Genomic DNA, 16,628 nt, shown 5'->3' with positions numbered 1-16,628 from the left:
CTTGGGAGGCTGAGACAGAAGAATTGCTTGAACCCAGGAGGTGGAGGTTGCAGTGAGCTGAGATCACATCACTGCACTCCAGCCTGGGTGACAGAGTGAGACTCTGTCTCAAAAAAAAAAAAAAAGTGAGGTGTGGTGGCATATGCCTGTAGTCCCAGCTACTCATGAGGCTGAGGCACGAGAATCACTTCAACCCGGGAGGTGGAGTTTGCAGTGATGCAGTGAGCTGAGATCACACCACTGCACTCCAGTGTGGGTGACCAAGTGAGACTCTGTCTGAGAAAAAAAAAAAAAGCAACCACAAACACTTGGACATAAAGGTTCATGAATGGTCACACCAGTGCTCATTCACAGCAGCCAACACATGAAAGCAGCCCTCGCCCATCAGCAGATGAATGGATAATAAATGATGGTCCAGCCACATGGTAGACTAGCACTTGGCCATAAGAAAAAGAAAAGAAGAAATACCGATTCATGCTACACCCTAGATAAACCCTGCAAACATTATGCTAGAATGTTTGCAAGGTCACAGAGAAGAAGTCAGTCCCCCCAAAAAAACACAGATGGCATGATTCCGTCTCTGAGGCAAATCCTCATAGATAGGAAGTCGACTGGTGGTCACCAAGGCTGGGGAGGAGGGAGAAGGGAGAGCTGCCAATGGGTAAGAGAGTTTCTTTTTGGGGAATGAAAATGTTCTATAATTGGCTGTGGTGATGGCTGCACAACTCTGTGAATGTACTAAAAACAACTGAACTGAACGCCTTAAGCAGGTGAATTTTATGGTATGTGAACGATAGCTCAGTAAAGCTGTTACCAAAAAAAGAAGACGGGGCAGCAAAGTTACCCGAGATGACACAGCTGGGAAGCACCAGGCGCCCTGCAGTGCACTTCTAGAGTGCCACCTGCCCCACCTGTGCAAGGGGTGGCAGGTGATGGGAACAGAGGCCCTGCCTCCCTCTCTCTAGGAAGCAGGGTGATCCTGGCCTCCCGACTGCAGTTTTCCCAGGCCTGGTATTGTGCTTGGCAGTGACAGCCAGTGCTGGGAGGCCATGGAGGGGCAGGGAGGGAAGAGGAGGATGGGGAGGAGGAGATGCAGCTCACGGTGGTTACCAGGGAGACGCAGCTGAGTTGGGGCCGGCTCTGGCCAACCAGGCCTCCCACCCAAGTGACCATGCAGCTCTGGGGCCTTATGCTAAGTAGGCAGCAGGGATGGGGGAAAGACCCACTGATGATTCTGGGCCAGGGTTGAGGGCAGCCTCCCCACGATGGGCTCTCAGATGTCAGAGAGACCAGACAGCAGAGGGGAGGCAGAAGAGCCACAGCAAAGACAGGAAGGACCAAGAGGAGGCAGTGAGTCGGCCTCAGGGCAGGAGCTCAGGCAGGGGCAGGAGACAAGCAGCTTCCACAACACAGAGCGAACAGGCTTCTCCCCATCTCCCACTGCAGCTTCGGTTTCCTTATCTGGAAAATGGGGATCACAAAAAATCCTCCTCCAGCCGGCAAGGTGGCTCACGCCTACAATCCCAGCACTTTGGGGGACCCAGGCGGGAGGGTCATGTAAGCCTAGGAGCTCTAGACCAGCTGGGGCAACATGGTGAAACCTCATGTCTACAAAAAATACAAAAATTAGCTGGGCATGGTGGTGGTGCACCTGTAGTCCCAGCTACTTGGACGTCTGAGGCAGCAGGATCGTTTGAACCGGGGAGGTCGAGGCTGCAGTGAGCCGAGATTGTGCCTCTGCACTGCAGTCTGGGGGACAAAGTGAGACACTGTCTTAAAAAAAAAATTAGCTAGGTGTAGTGGTGCATGCCTGTGGTCCCAGCTACTCGGGAGGCTAAGGTGGGAGGATTGCTTGAGCCCAGGAGGTCGAGGCTGCAGTGAGTGGTGATCAAGCTACTGCCCTCCAGCCTGAGCAACAGAGCAAGACCCTGTCTCAAAAAAAAAAAAAAAAAAAAAAAAAACAAGAATAGAGAGAGAGAGAGAGACTCTGTCCTCCAAGGGCTCTTTTGAGCATCAAATGAGAATGGAGATGGGATGTGAGAAGCACTGAGTAGAGGCTGGGTGCTGGGTGAGAGCCTGCTTCTCCCAGACAGGGCTGTGGAATTGGGTGTCAAGGGAAGAGGGAGTTGGGAAAGGAGAGCCCCAGCCAAGCTGGGCCAAGCCCACCATTAACTCTCATCGTCTCTTCTTCCCTAAGGATCTCCCACCCTTCACAGCTCTGAAGTCTCTTGTTTTATTTAATTCCTGCAACTGCTCTTCAAGCCTGGTGCTATTATGACTCCACTTTGCAGATAAGGAAACCGAGGCTCAAAGAGGTTAAATCACTCACTCAAGGCCACACACCACCTATCAAAGACTGAGCCAGAATTTGAATCAGCATGATCCGACTCTGGGGCCTTTGAATGGGAAGCCAGGAGTCCTGTGTCCAAGCCCTGCCTTGCTATTGACCTACTGTGTGACCTGGTACAGGGCCTTTCCCTCTCTGGGCCCTGCCAGGGCCTGGGCTTGGAGGACCTGCACAATGCCCAGCAACCCGGGAGACCAGAGAGAAGGGAACAGGGAGATATGGAGCAAGCCTCCAGTTCAGACCCCCCCTCTCCAGAGCATTGCTGCCAAAGAGGGCAAGTGAAAATGAGGCTTTCATTAGCTGAATGCCATGTACTGTGCAAAAGTCTTTACAGAAATTCTTTTTTTTTTTTTTTTTTTTTGAGACGGAGTTTCGCTCTTGTTACCCAGGCTGGAGTGCAATGGCGTGATCTCGGCTCACCGCAACCTCCGTCTCCTGGGCTCAGGCAATTCTCCTGCCTCAGCCTCCTGAGTAGCTGGGATTACAGGCACGAGCCACCATGCCCAGCTAATGTTTTGTATTTTTTTTTTAGTAGAGACGGGGTTTCACCATGTTGACCAGGATGGTCTCGATCTCTTGACCTCGTGATCCACCTGCCTCGGCCTCCCAAAGTGCTGGGATTACAGGCTTGAGCCACCGCGCCCGGCCTACAGAAATTCTTTTCTACATTTCAGCCTCCCAGTTACCCTATAGAATTGAAATTACAATTTCTCCATTTTACAGATGAGGTAGCTGAGGCTCAGAGAGGGTGAGTGACTTGCCCAAAGTTACACGGTGGGTAACAGAGCTCCAGGTCTGTCTAACAGTAAACATGTGCTCTTCCTGTGAAGATAAATTCTGTTCCTGGTTCAGCCAAGATGAGGCTGGAGTTTTTCCAAAAGAACTTTCTCTGAGAAACTAAATGGGAAAATAAACTCCCCCAAGTGCAGAGAAACTGATATGTTTCTAGAACATTTGTTTCCACTCAAACAGAGCTAAAGGCCAGCTCCAGGGGCATTTTGTGTGTCCTTCTGGGGCCATCTCCTGCCAGGAATAATGCCCTTCAGAACCAGCAGTCAGGTAAGAGGGCAGCCTGGGACCCAGACTGCCTGAGTTTAAATCCTGTCTCCACTGCAACCCAGCTTTGTGACCCTCTCTTCCTCCCCCCCTCACCCCCCTCCCCGAGACAGAGCCTGGCTCTGTTGCCCAGGCTGGAGTGCAGTGCTGCTATCTGGGCTCACTGCAATCTGCCTCCTGGGTTCCAGTGATTCTCCTGCCTCAGCCTCCCAAGTAGCTGAGATTACAGGCGCCTCCCACCACACTTAACTAGTGTGTGTGTGTGTGTGTGTGTGTGTGTGTGTGTGTGTGTCTGTGTGTGTGTTTTAGAAGAGATGAGGTTTTACCATGTTGGCCAGGGTGGTCTTGAACTCCTGACCACAGGTGATCCACCCGCCTTGGCCTCCCAAAGTACTGAGATTACAGGCATGAGCCACTGCACCCGGCCAGCCCTCCCATTTTGTGCCTCAGTTTCCTCGTCTGTCAAATGGGGCTCATCGTAACATCCTATACAAGTTGGGAGGAATCACAGAGCTGCATCAAGGGTCCCCCTGTGAATGTGCATCTCCTTGCACCCCCGGCCCTGTGTTTGGGCTCTGAGCCAGACTCATCTTCATTTCCCTGCAGAAGGCCAGACCCCAACTGACTGACTCTGCAGACAAAAGGGCCCGGAGGTAAACAAACGTCAGACTGTTCAGAGATAACCTGAGGCTGGGTGCGTGTCATGGGGCACTCTGGGTGGTGACTCAGCCTTCTTGGCAGATGAACCATAGCCCATGCTGGGGCTCTGCTCCAATTCTCATCTCCCCCAAAAGAGTGGAGAATGGGGTAGGAAATGTTTGTCATGGTCCTCTCTCATTTTTTTTATTTTTTGAGACAGGGTCTCACTTTGTCCCCAAGCTAGAGTACAGTGGCAAGATCATGGCTCATGATCAGCCTCAGTCTCCGTAAGTGCTAAGATTACAGTGTGAGTCACTGTGCCTGGCCATGGTCCTTTTTTTTTTTTTTGAGACAGAGTCTTACTCTGTCACCCAGGTTGGAGTGCAGCGGCGCAATCTCAGCTCACTGCAACCTTCACCTTCTGGGTTCAAGTGATTCTGCTGCCGCAGCCTCCTGAGTAGCTGAAATTACAGGCACCTGCCACCACGCCCAGCTGATTTTTGTGTTTTTATTAGAGATGGGGTTTCACCATATTGGCCAGGCTGGTCTTGAACTTCTGACCTTGTGAGGCACTGCTTCGGTGTTGGGATTAAAGGTGTGAGCCACCTCGCCCATTTTTTTTTTTTTTGAGACTGAGTCTCACTCTGTCATCCAGGCTGGAGCGCAGTGGTGTGATCTCAGCTCACTGCAACCTCCATCTTCCAGGTTCAAGTGATTCTCCTGACACAGCCTCCCAAGTAGCTGGGATTACAGGTGCGTGCTACCACATCCAGCTAATTTTTGTATTTTTGGTGGAGACAGGGTTTTACCGTGTTGGCCAGGCTGGTCTTGAACTCTTTACCTCAGGTGATCCACCCCCTCTTGGCCTCCCACTGTGCTGGGGTTATAGACATAAGCCACCACGCCTGACCATATGATCCTCTCTTGACCATGAGAATCTCTCTCAGTCTGGGCAGATCTGGGAAAGATAGCCTGCTAAGCCACCCAGTGCTGTGTGACCTGAGGCAGGCACCTGCCCCTCTCTGGGCCTCACCTTTCTCTTCAGCTATGTGCATCATCACTAGTGCAGATGACTAATGAAGGTCAGGACAACTCCTCTGAGGTTTTCAAAACACACATGTAAATGAAATCAAACTGATTGCAGGCACCAGGACAACAAATGTGAGGGTGACAGCTGTCCTTAGTTCTTAATCGGCTGTGTCTGTTCCAGTGGAGGGAGTAGACACAGATGATTAAAACGAAGCCTGGGAAGTCCTGACATGAGCCTCAACCACCATCTAGTGATCTGATGATACTGACCATGAGCCAAGCCCTTTGCCCCATTTTTTCATTTTGATCTCACAAGAACCCCATGCAATAACTACCACTAGTACACCCATTCTTCTGAAGAGTAAACTGAGGCTCAGAGAGGTTGAGAGGCTCACTGAGCTCACACAGCAGGTCAGGTGCAGCATGTCTGCCCTCTGGAGATGTCTAGGGAGGTGAAGACCAGCCATTCCTTAAGGGCAGCACCCACCCTCCCCTGGAGAAGGAGGAATGGAGTGTGGAATTCCTGGGGAGCCAGGACTCGGGCTTTTATTTCTGGCTTTGCGCTGACTCAGACCATGACCTTGGGTGAGTCACTTGCCAGCTCTGCTAAGCTTAAAAACAACTCCCCCAATAAAAATGTCCCAGCCCCAAGCCCCCATCACAGGGGAGCAGATGGGAAGGCTGGGTACGGTTGCTTAAAAATAGAAAGGACGGGAACACAAGGATGACGATGGCAGGGCTTCCTGAACATCGGGGACTTATGTACAGTGGGCCCTAGGAGGGTGAGAAAACCAACTCAGGACCCCCGGGCAGGAGCTGACACTTCCCCGGCTCCTCCCCCTCCCCCAGCCTCCCAGATGCTCCTTAAAATACATCACTGCCTGAGCTGCTCTTGCAGCCTGAGGTGACCTGATTAAACCTGGTTCCTTCCCCCATGCAGCCTGTGTGCTTGCATCTGTGCCTGGGGGCGCTGCCCCAGCCAATACTTGAGCTTAATTATTTAAGAGACCCTATAGTCCTCCTCCCTGTCACATGCCCAGGCTGTCCTGGGGAACCGCTGTGGTTAAGGCCTTTGGGCTTCTTTGGCTTGGGTGGAGGAGGGAAGCCAGGATGGCACGGGGAGAGCCAAGTTCGCAAACCAGTCCCACCTCTGCTTGGCTGTGTGACCCTAGGCAAGTCACTTTCCCATTTTGAGACCCTAGAGAGAGGAATAGACTGGTCAAAGTCATGCATAGAACGTCTGAACTTGAACTCAAATCAGTGTGACCCCAAAGGATATGAGCTCCCTACTACTCTTAGTCTCCCATTTTGCTGCTGAGCATGGACAAAGGTCTGAACTGCCCAAGCCCCATTCCTACAAGGCTCTGGGTCTTGGCTGCCCTGGTTGTGACAGCGGACATGACCGGCTCAGCCAGTATCAGAGCTCAGCCAGGCCCTGAGCGCCCTCTGCTGGGTGCCGCCCTGGGGGCACTACTACAGACTGGCTGGCAGGTGTCCCTTCCCCACCAGCCATCTGAGAGTGTCCCCAAGTCCCCCTCAGGGAATCCCCCTGCGCTTCCATGAGCATTGCCTAGCCATCTCTCTCCAAGCCTGGGAGAGCCCTCTGTGGGCAAAACTGTTTTCTGGCCTTTCCCAAGCCACCAGGCAGGCAGTTCCTATCTTTTTTTTTTTTTTTTTTTTGAAGAGGGTGAGGATGGGTCAAGATAGGCAGATAAGGAAAACAGACATTTTTGGAGAAGACTTCAAGGAAATGGGGCGGGGTGGGGTAAAGCTGGGAGGAGGAAACATTCAGAATTTGGAGGGCCCAGAGGACTCTGGGATGGAGTCAGGTTTGGGAAACCAGTTCTCCATCCCCCAGAAAGCTGGAGACCCCCTTTCCCAGGGAGAGGCCCCTGCCAGATCACAGCCAGGCGGTGGGATGCCAGGCTCTCAGAGAGGTTGCCCACCCCCTGCCGGCCATACTTCCTCGTCCCCTCCTCCACCCTCAGTGGATGCAGCAGTTCACACTCTGTATTTATTATTGTCCTCACTCTGTGTCCCCCTCCCCTCTCCCTGGGAAGAGCCTGCAGGCTGGCAGCTTGGCAGGAACCTGCTGTCTCCTTGTGGGTGCCAGCGTCGCCCCTTATCTCCACCTGGACTCCCTGTGCCAGGGTCAGGCCACTCAGGGGCTTGGCACCAGCCAAGGCCACCCTAAGTCCCTGCATCCCACAACAGGGGTGTCCTAGCAGGCCCTGGCTTATCACCCCTGCCCTCCGGGGGCTGCACCCTGGCAAGGGTGGAGGTCAGAGCAGACCAGCAGGCAGGCAAGAAGCAAGGGCTCGGGGTGGGGTGGTTCCCCGGGAAGAGAATAACCACACGGAGCCACCTCTCCAAGCCAACTAACACAATTATCCCCATCACACTGGGGAAAAAATCGAGTCAGGATAAGACAGATGCTCCAGGTCCAACTGTCTGCCTGCCCCAGCCGGTCCCTTCCCAGCCCCAGCCCCACATTCCAGGGGAAAGACCAGCGACCCTCCCTGCTGCACTCTGCTTTCAGCAGCTGGAAACGGCACTAGGATTTCTCCGGTCAAGGCGGTCCTCTCTCCCCTGCTTCCCAGACAGGAGGCTGCGGCTTGGCAGGTATCTGCTGCTCTCTGCTTCCTGAGCCAGACGCAGGTCCCAGACACAGACAGACACACTCCCACGGGAGCCACACAGCCTCACCTCGTTTGGGGGTCACGGGGAGAGGAGGGAGGGAGAGACAGGTGGGATCCAGCACCCTATCTGTAAGCTGAACTGGGCTGATCCAGCCCCCACCTTCACGTCGTACCTCTCTCCTTCGGCCTGGCCAAAGCCACAGTTTCTAGCACAGTGTTCTCAGCCCCCATCCAGCCCCTCACCTCTCCTGGGCAGCCGGGGTCCAGGCACTGCCTCCTCCTCCTCGCTCTGCCTCCCTTTGGCGCGTGGAGCTGTCGGGCAAGGGATGGGTCTGGAAGATGTGTGTGTGTGTGTGTGTGTGTGTGCGTGCGCGCGCTCTCGCTCTGGCGGGCGGTACCTCAGCCCCTCACTCACTCACACGCCTTCCAGCTGACGTCAGGGAGAGCAAGAGGGAGGGACTGGGATGCGAATTTGTACTCCCTGCTTAAAGGGACCGGGCTCTGTGGCTTCTGGCCTAGACACCACTTCCTGAGTCAGGCACCGCCAGGTGAGAGGCTCAGCTGCGTCTCTTGGGGGCCCTAAAGCTTCCTTTTTTGGAAAGTGGCTTTTATGGCTGGGCCACGGTATAATTTGCCCTGCCCAGTGAGGGCAGCTGCTGAGGAATGCAGGGGAGGAAGAACCTGGGACAGCGCCACGTTCCTGGTAATTAGAGAGCAAGTGGGGGGTGGTGAGTGTGAGTGCGAGTGAATGCACACTGGGGGGGCCCTTGGGGTGGGTGGGGGTGGTTGGGGGTGAGTCTGGGAGAATAGAGGTCAGGGCCAAGAGGAGCCCCCCCCGAGGGGGGGCTCAAGACAAGCCAGGTTCCCAGGGACGCCCAGAGACTCATCTCCCCTCCGGACGCTCAGTGGTCCTGTCCTCTGCTAGTACAGACACTGATGGCACTCAGGTCTGTCCCCTCAATGGCCTCTGAGATGCTGGAGATGAGTCACATGTGCTCATCTCTATTTGCCACTTGTAATATTTCCATGAAATTGAATTGAGGAGGACCCTAAGAGAGTGATGGCTTGAAGGTGTACAGGTGGACACCCCTTAGCCTGGAAGGCTCTGAATAGAGTGGACTGATTGAATCCAGGTGCCCAGCCCGTTCCCCTCCGAATGCCCCGGCTTTGAAGTGCTCTGCACTGTCAAGCTGTGTGACCTTGGGCCAGCCCCTGAGGGCCTTTGGAGGTTGAGTATGTGATGTCCCTAAACCCAGGGCTGGCTGGAGGAGGCCTCCACAAAGGAGCTTCTCTTCCTTTCAGTTCCTTCTCGGCCTCGGCTTGGACAGAAGGCAGGCTTCCCCTGGTATCTCCTGGTACTACTGAGGCAGGCTGGTATTTTCAAAAGGAGTCTAATTAAAATAAAAAGCAGGTGGGAGTTAAAAGGGAAACCATGAAGCAAAGTATAAGTAACTCGTACACATAGCTAAGATGCCATGGGGGCTTGCCCTCATTTAAACCTCACAACAATTTATTAATTTATTTTTGTCGTCCTTCCTTTGCTGGTGAAGAAATAGGGGCTCAGAGAGGAGGAAGGACTTGACTTGCCTGTGTTCTTTCTTTTTTTTTTTTTTTTTTTGAGACAGAGTCTCACTCCTCTGTCACCAGGCTGGAGTGCAGGGGTGCGATCTCAACTCACTACAACTTCTGCCTCCTGGGTTCAAGTGATTCTCCTGCCTCAGCCTCCCAAGTAGCACGTGGTGACTACAGGCGTGCGCCACCATGGCCAGCTAATGTTTGTATTTTTAGTAGAGACAGAGTTTCACCATGTTGGCCAGGATGGTCTTGATCTCTTGACCTGTGATCCACCCGCCTCGGGCTCCCAAAGTGCTGGGAGTATGGCTGCCAAAGAGCCACTACGCCTGGCTGCCTATTTTCTTTCAACTGGCTAGAGGGGTACTGGAACCCAGGACCACCCAATGTCACTACACGCCCCTGCCCCTCCAGAACCTCTCAGACAATCACAGCTCACTGCAGCTTCCAACTCCTGGGCTCAAATGATCCTCCTACCTCAGCCCCTTGAGTAGCTGGGACTACAGGTGTACACCACCATGCCTGGCTAATTTTTCCAAAAAAACATTTTGTAGAGGTGGAGTCTCACTATGTTGTCCAGGCTAGTCTCAAACTCCTGGCCTCAAGCAATCCTCCTGCCTCAGCCTCCCAAAGTGCTGGGATTATATCCTCTCCTCTTCTTTGCCTTCCTCTCCTCCAGCAATAATAGCTTTCAAAGGGCTCTCACAGGCATCCCCTTGCCTGCTTCTTTTTTTTTGAGACAGAGGTTTGCTCTTGTTGCGCAGGCAACAATGGCTCAATCTCGGCTCACTGTAACCTCCGCCTCCCGGGTTCAAGCAATTCTTCTGCCTCAGCCTGCCAAGTAGCTGGGATTACAGGCATGTACCACCACACCCAGCTAATTTTGTATTTTTAGTAGAGATGGGGTCAGGCTGGTCTTGAACTCCTGACCTCAGGTGGTCTGCCCACCTTGGCCTCCCAAAATGCTGGGATTACAGGGACAAGCCACTGTGCCCGGCCTGACCCATATTTTTCAAACACACCAACCTGCCCTCCTAGCAGAAGCACTGGAGCCATGGTGGACGCTGGCAGTTTTCCCTGGCCACTCTCACTGTCCTGTCCACTGGGAACTGCCTTGCTGTTGTCACGAATCACCTCTCCCCATTCTTGGTCTGTAGGACCTCTGGCCCAGGCCTGGCCAACCAGAGCTGGTATCAGGACTTAAGCTGGAATGTGGATGCCAGGCTGGCCCTTCTCCCAGGGGCCCCCAAGTTGGTTGAGTGATGGGTTACAAGCTGATTGGCCAGCAGAGGGGGAGTGGCCAGGCGGGCTTTTCTGCACTCCAGGTGACCAGAGGGGCTAGAGAGAAGACATCTAGAGGGAAGCGGCCCAGGAGGTTAGACGGCCCTTAGCTGGTTTGGCTTGGGGTGGTGGTGGAACAGGAAGGAGGCAGTGTCAGGGGACATGAGGCAGGGCCCTGGAGGCTGAGGCTGGGCAGCTGTGGCCAAGACCCTGACCCCTCCCTTCACGGCCAGTCTCCTTTCTCTTGGCCCCTCCGGTGGGCTGCTCAACAACATGTGCTCAGGGCTGGCAGGCAGCCAGAGAGCAGTGAATGGAGGAGGCTGGGCCGAGCATGAAGCAGTGTTATGATGATTCCTGAGCCGAGAGGGCACAGCTGTTCATTCAGGAAAAGAGCAGCCGCGGCCCCACCCCCCCACCCCCCAGCAGCTGAGTAACAAAGAAATCGTCTGCTTGAAACCAGGGGCTCTGCCGTGGAGGCTATTTTTGTGAAAAGCTGAGAATTCAAAACTCATCTCCTCGAAAGCCTCCTTCGCCTTGTAGAAGCTGAAGAGGTGGGTTAGAGCCGAATAGCCCCTGTGACTGATTCCACCTGAATTACAATTCTCACTCCTGTTATCAATGGTCAGCCCACATGTGGCAGCCAGGCCTGGACCTACGTGGCATTGAATCCACATCCCTTTGACATACATACACCTCTAAGATGTTGGTGCCATGTGACAAGATGATGAAGATGCTCAGGCACAGAGAGGTTAAGAAACTTGCCCAGTGTCACACAGCTGGTGATGGAGCTGGTATTAAAACACAGAGATTCTGGCTTCATTACACTCCTATTCTTTCTGCCATGCCACACTGTCTTTAAAATGTCATTTCAATTCCCTGGATGCCCATCTCCCCCCTGTCTTGGAGAAGACAGTGGGAGTCTTCTCCAACCTGGACTTATATTTTTGCCCAGTAAATCAGAGTGGGTCTTTCTTCCTATTTTTGGAGATGAAGTTTTGCTCTTGTTGCCCAGGCTGCTGTGCAGTGGTGCAATCTCGGCTCACTGCAACTTCTGCTTCCTGGGTTCAAGCAATTTTCCTGCCTTAGCCTCCCGAGTAGCTGGGATTATAGGCACTGCCACTACACTCTACTAATTTTATGTATTTTATTTTATTTTTTTGAGATGCAGTCTCACTCTGTAGCCCAGGCTGGAGTGCAATAGCATGATCTTGGCTCACGGCAACATCTGCCTCCCAGGTTCAAGCAATTCTTCTGCCTCAGCCTCCCGAGTAGCTGGAAGTATTGGCATGTGCCACCACACCTGGCTAATTTTTGTATTTTTAGTAGAGACGGATTTCACCATATTAGCCAGGCTGGTCTCACACTTCTGACCTCGTGATCCGCCTGCCTCTACCTCCCAAAGTGCTGGGATTACAGGCATGAGCCACCATGCCTTGCCTGGCCAGTTTTTTGGATTTTTAGTAGAGATGGAGTTTCATCATGTTGGCCAGGCTGGTCTCGAACTCCTGACCTCAGGTGATCCTCCCACTTTGGGCCCAATAAAGCGCTAGGATTACAGGCGTGAGCCACCACACTGGGCCTAAAATGTCTTTTCAATTCCCTGGATGTCCATTTCCCCCACCATGGGACTCATCTCCAGCCTAGACTTACATTTTTGCCCAGTAAATCAGAGTGGTCCTTCCTTCCTCTCTCCTTGTCTCCCAGTTGTCTCCTTCAATCTGACTACCACCCTTCTGCCAGGGAAAATCTTTTCCTGCATACCTGACAACATCATTTGTACATTCATTCGTATGTTCAGCAAATATTTATTGACTGGCCGGCTGTGGTGGCTCACGCCTGTAACCCCGGCACTTTGGGAGCCCAAGGTGAGTCGATCATGAGGTCAGGAGTTCGAGACCAGCCTGACCAACATGGTAAAACCCGGTCTCTACTAAAAATGCAAAAAATAGCTGGGCGTGATGGCACATGCCTGTAATCCCAGCTACTCAGCTACTCAGGAGGTTGAAGCAGGAGAATCACTTGAATCCAGGAGGCAGAGGTTGCAGTGAGCTGCAATTGTGCCACTGCACTCCAGCCTGTGCAACAGAGTAAGACTCCATTTCAAAAAAAAAAATGTATTGACCATCTACCACGTACCAGACGGCCAAGGTTCTGGAAAGACAGTGGCAAGCAAAGCAGGCATGCTCCTTGAGTTTGTGAAGCTCGCATCTCATCTAGAGATTATATAGATGAGGCTGGGTATGGTGGCTCACCCCTGTAATCCCAGAACTTTGGGAGGCTGAGGCAGGTGGATCACAAGGTCAGGAGATCGAGACCATTGTGGCCAACATGGTGAAACCCTGTCTCCACTAAAAATACAAAAATTAGCTGGGCGTGGTGGCATGCGCCTGTAGTCCCAGCTACTTGGGAGGCTGAGGCAGGAGAATTGCTTGAACCCGGGAGGCAGTGGGCCAAGATCGTGCTACTGTACTCCAGCCTGGCGACAGAGTGAGACTGTCTCAAAAAAAAAAAAATAAGAGGTGATACAGATGATACAAAATCCAAACAAATGTGGAATCACAGATTACAAATAAATAAATAAGCAGGGCAAGATGACAGACTAGTTATGGAGGAGTCTACCTGCGAAGACAGGGGCTGAGGGAGGATCGCTCTGAGAAGGGGCCTTGTTAGCTGGACCCAAAGGTGAGGAGGAGCTAGCCTTGTAAAAAAGGAGAGAAAAGTTCCTGAAGAGGGAACAGCATCTGGGAATCCCCAGAGGTGGGAAATAACTGCACATTCAGTTGCAAATGAGGCTGGAGTAGCAAGTAGGAGAAAGGCAGGAGCCACATTATGTGGATTTGGGAGACCTGGGGAGAGGCCTGCTCCTCATCTGAAATGACAGGGGAAGGCATGACATGCTCCTGCCCACAAACAGCATAGCTGGCAGCCTGGCAGATCCTCTCTGTGGCCAGGAGGCTTCAGAGCTTGGCACTCTTGTCTGGGGTGGCGATCACTGCAGGCGGGAGGAAGAGGAAGATGGGGCGTTCCCCCAACTGAGGTCCTAGGGGTAGAGCCTCCCCCCTGGGCTGTGGGACAGGGTCTCCTTCTGCAGGTCTCCCTGATCCATCCGTCCATTCACACACACTCTGGACCCTCCAGGCCATGGGCCTCCAGCCTTCTCAACACCGAGAGTTCCCCTTTGTCCTTACCTTCTGAGCAAGGTGGTCACTGGTGCCCTGGCGAGGGCAGTGGTCTCTTGTCATGCCCCATCATGTTATCCACGTGACCCTCTCAATGGCAATGCCTGGAATGATCTCTCTACGTGTCTATTTCTGTTTTCTGTCAGTCCCCTCAGAGCAAAGGCCCTTATAGGAGGGCCTCTGAGGGCCTCACCAAATACATGGTGGCTCTCTGCATTTCACTTTCGACCCAAGCCAGACCAGGGAGCAACGTCCTGGGAGACATCAGGATGTTTAGTGTTTTTGTTGTGTTGCTGTTGTTTGTTTGTTTGTTCTGAGATGGAGTCACTGTAACCCCGAGCCTGGAGTGCAATGGGTTGATATCAGTTCACAGCAACCTCCACCTCCTGGGTTCAAGCGATTCTCCTGCCTCAGCCTCCTGAGCAGCGGGATTACAGGCACCTACCAGCACACCCAGCTAATTTTTAAATTTTAAGTAAAGATGGAATTTCACCATATTGGCCAGGCTGTTTTGAACTCCTGACCTCAAGTGATTCTCCAGCATCGGCCGCCCAAAGTGCTGGGATTATAGGTGTGAGCCACTGCACCCTGCCCAGGATGCCTAGTATTTAGGACTTTTCTAGAATCTCCTTTCCCAGTGGCACTTCTGCCTTTGCCTTGGCCTCCATGGAGAGACATTTTTAAATTACCCAAATAAAAATCATTCCTGGGCCTATTCAGACAGACTGTTAAGGGCAGCGTTCAGTTCCTCAGGGCCTCCATTCTTTGAGAACCTATAAAGTCTTCTGAGGGTTTCCTCATCTGAAATGAGAGGGGAAGGCACGACATGCTCCTGCCCACAAACAGCAGAGCTGGCAGCCTGACAGAGCCTCTCTGTGACCAGTAGGCTTCAAAGGTTGGCACCAGAATCAAGAAAATCCAAACCTAATTTGTACATCTGGTGAGTTTCTAAGTTGTAACTAAAAATGTTTTTCTCTTTGCTTTGGCTGCTAGGAAGCTCAGAGCCAAATTATTTTACCACCAGTAGGCGTACAGGACCACATATATCTTTGGGCCAATCTTTTCATCATTCATTCACTCCGTCATCCAACAAATATTTGTCTAGGACTTACTGTGTGCCTGGCATCTTTCTAGGTACTGAAGAAGTAACAGTGAACAAAAGAGACCAAATCTCTCTTTACGGACCTTATAGTCAAGTAGGGAAAAGGAGGAAATCAATTTAATAAAGGCCAGGCGCAGTGGCTCATGCCTGTAATCCCAGCACTTTGGGAGACCAAAGTGGGAAAGCTGCTTTGAGGCTAGGAGATCAAGACCATCTGGGGCAACAAAGTGGGACCCCACTCATATCTACAAAAAAATGTATAAAAAATTAGTTGCAGGTCAGGCATGGTGGCTCATGCCTGTAATCCTAGCACTTTCGGAAGCCAAAGTGGGTGGATCATTTGAGGGGAGGAGTTTGAGACTAGTGTGGACAACATAGTGAAACCTCATCTCTACTAAAAATACAAAAAATGTGCTGGGTATGGTGGTGCATGCCTGTAATCCCAGCTACTCGGGTGGCCGGGGCACGAGAATCACTTGAACCTGGGAGGCAGAGGTTGAAATAAGTGGGGATCATGCCACTGCACTCCAGCCTGGGTGACAGGGCAAGACTCTGTCTCAAAAATTAATAAAAAAGTAGTTAGGCATGGTGACAAGTGCCTGTAGTTTCAGCTACTGGGGAGGTTGAGGCAGGAGGATTCCTTGAGCCTAGGAGTTCAAGGTCACTGTGAACTATGATTGTGCCACTGCACTCCTGCTGGGCAACCTGTCAAAAAAAAAAAAAAAAAAAAAAGCCCAACAAACAAACACAGCTTAATAAATAAATAATGTCATGTTGGAGGACTAGGAATGCTAGGGGAAACTTAAACAGGGAATTGTGGGGATGGTGGTGGATGGTTTGCTGTTTAAAACAGGGGGTCAGGGCTGGGTTTGGTGGCTCATGCCTTTAATCCTGGCACTTTGGGAGGCTGAGGCAGGAGGATCCCTTGTGCTCAGGAGTTTAAGACCAGCCTGAGCAACATACTGAGAATTTGTCTCTACAAAATAAATAAACAAAAATAAAACAGGGGGCCAGGGCAAGCCTCACCAAGGTGTCATTAGAGCAAGGAGCTGGAGGAGGTGAGAGGAAGGGTGTTCAGGGAGAGGAAGCAGCACAGGTGGAGGACCTGAGTGGGGGTGTGGCTGGGGTGTCTGAGAAACAGCCACCAGGTGGAGGAGTGGGACATGAAGTTGGAGGAGCCCTGGGGCAGGGGGACCCCGAGGGCTGTGGAGGCCATCCGAAGGCCCGGACTCTTTCCTCTAGGGAGATGGGGTGTTGCAGGGTCTGCAGGGGAAGAGAGAAAATTCCTGACTGACACTGAAACAGCATCTCTCTGGCTTCTGTGTTGCCTGTGGACAGTGGGGCATTCGGGCAGGAGCCTGGAAACCTGTATTGCGGGTGCTGCGATGGCCCAGGGAGGAGTGAGGGTGGCTGTGGAGGTGATGGAGAGAGGTCGGATTCTGGAGGCGTTTCGGAGACAGCAGCAACAGGATTTGCTCAGGGATTCACACATGGGGTGTGAGAGACAGAGTGGAGGATGATTCTGAGGCTGGAACTTGAGCATCAAAGAGTGGAGAAGTCATTTTCTTTTTTCTTTTTTTTTTTTTGAGATGAAGTCTCGCTCTGTTGCCAGGCTGGAGTGCAGTGGCACGATCTCTGCTCATAGCAACCTGCGCCTCCCGGGTTCAAGTGATCCTACTGCCTCCGCCTCCCGAGTAGCTGGGACTACAGGCACGTACCACCATGCCCAGCTAATTTTTGTATTTTTTTTTAGTAGAGATGGGGTTTCACCATGTTGGCCAGGA

General features: G+C 52.4%; 1 protein-coding gene across 1 annotated transcript in view; it reads right to left on the bottom strand.

The window, feature by feature from the left end:
* CSDC2 (cold shock domain containing C2) overlaps positions 1 to 8,365 on the bottom strand; it is a 15,765-nt gene extending 7,400 nt beyond the window's left edge. Inside the window, exon 1 of the mRNA XM_032267210.1 lies at positions 7,954 to 8,365. The gene's annotated coding sequence lies outside the window, so the exon portion shown is untranslated. The remainder of the gene's footprint in view (positions 1 to 7,953) is intronic.
* Positions 8,366 to 16,628: the final 8,263 nt, after the last annotated feature.

The sequence above is a fragment of the Sapajus apella genome, unplaced genomic scaffold, assembly GCF_009761245.1.
Source record: "Sapajus apella isolate SASKATOON/1434 unplaced genomic scaffold, GSC_monkey_1.0 scaffold166, whole genome shotgun sequence".
NCBI lineage: Eukaryota > Metazoa > Chordata > Mammalia > Primates > Cebidae > Sapajus > Sapajus apella.
Note: the sequence above shows the minus strand (reverse complement) of the source record. Positions and strands in the feature narration are given on the sequence as shown.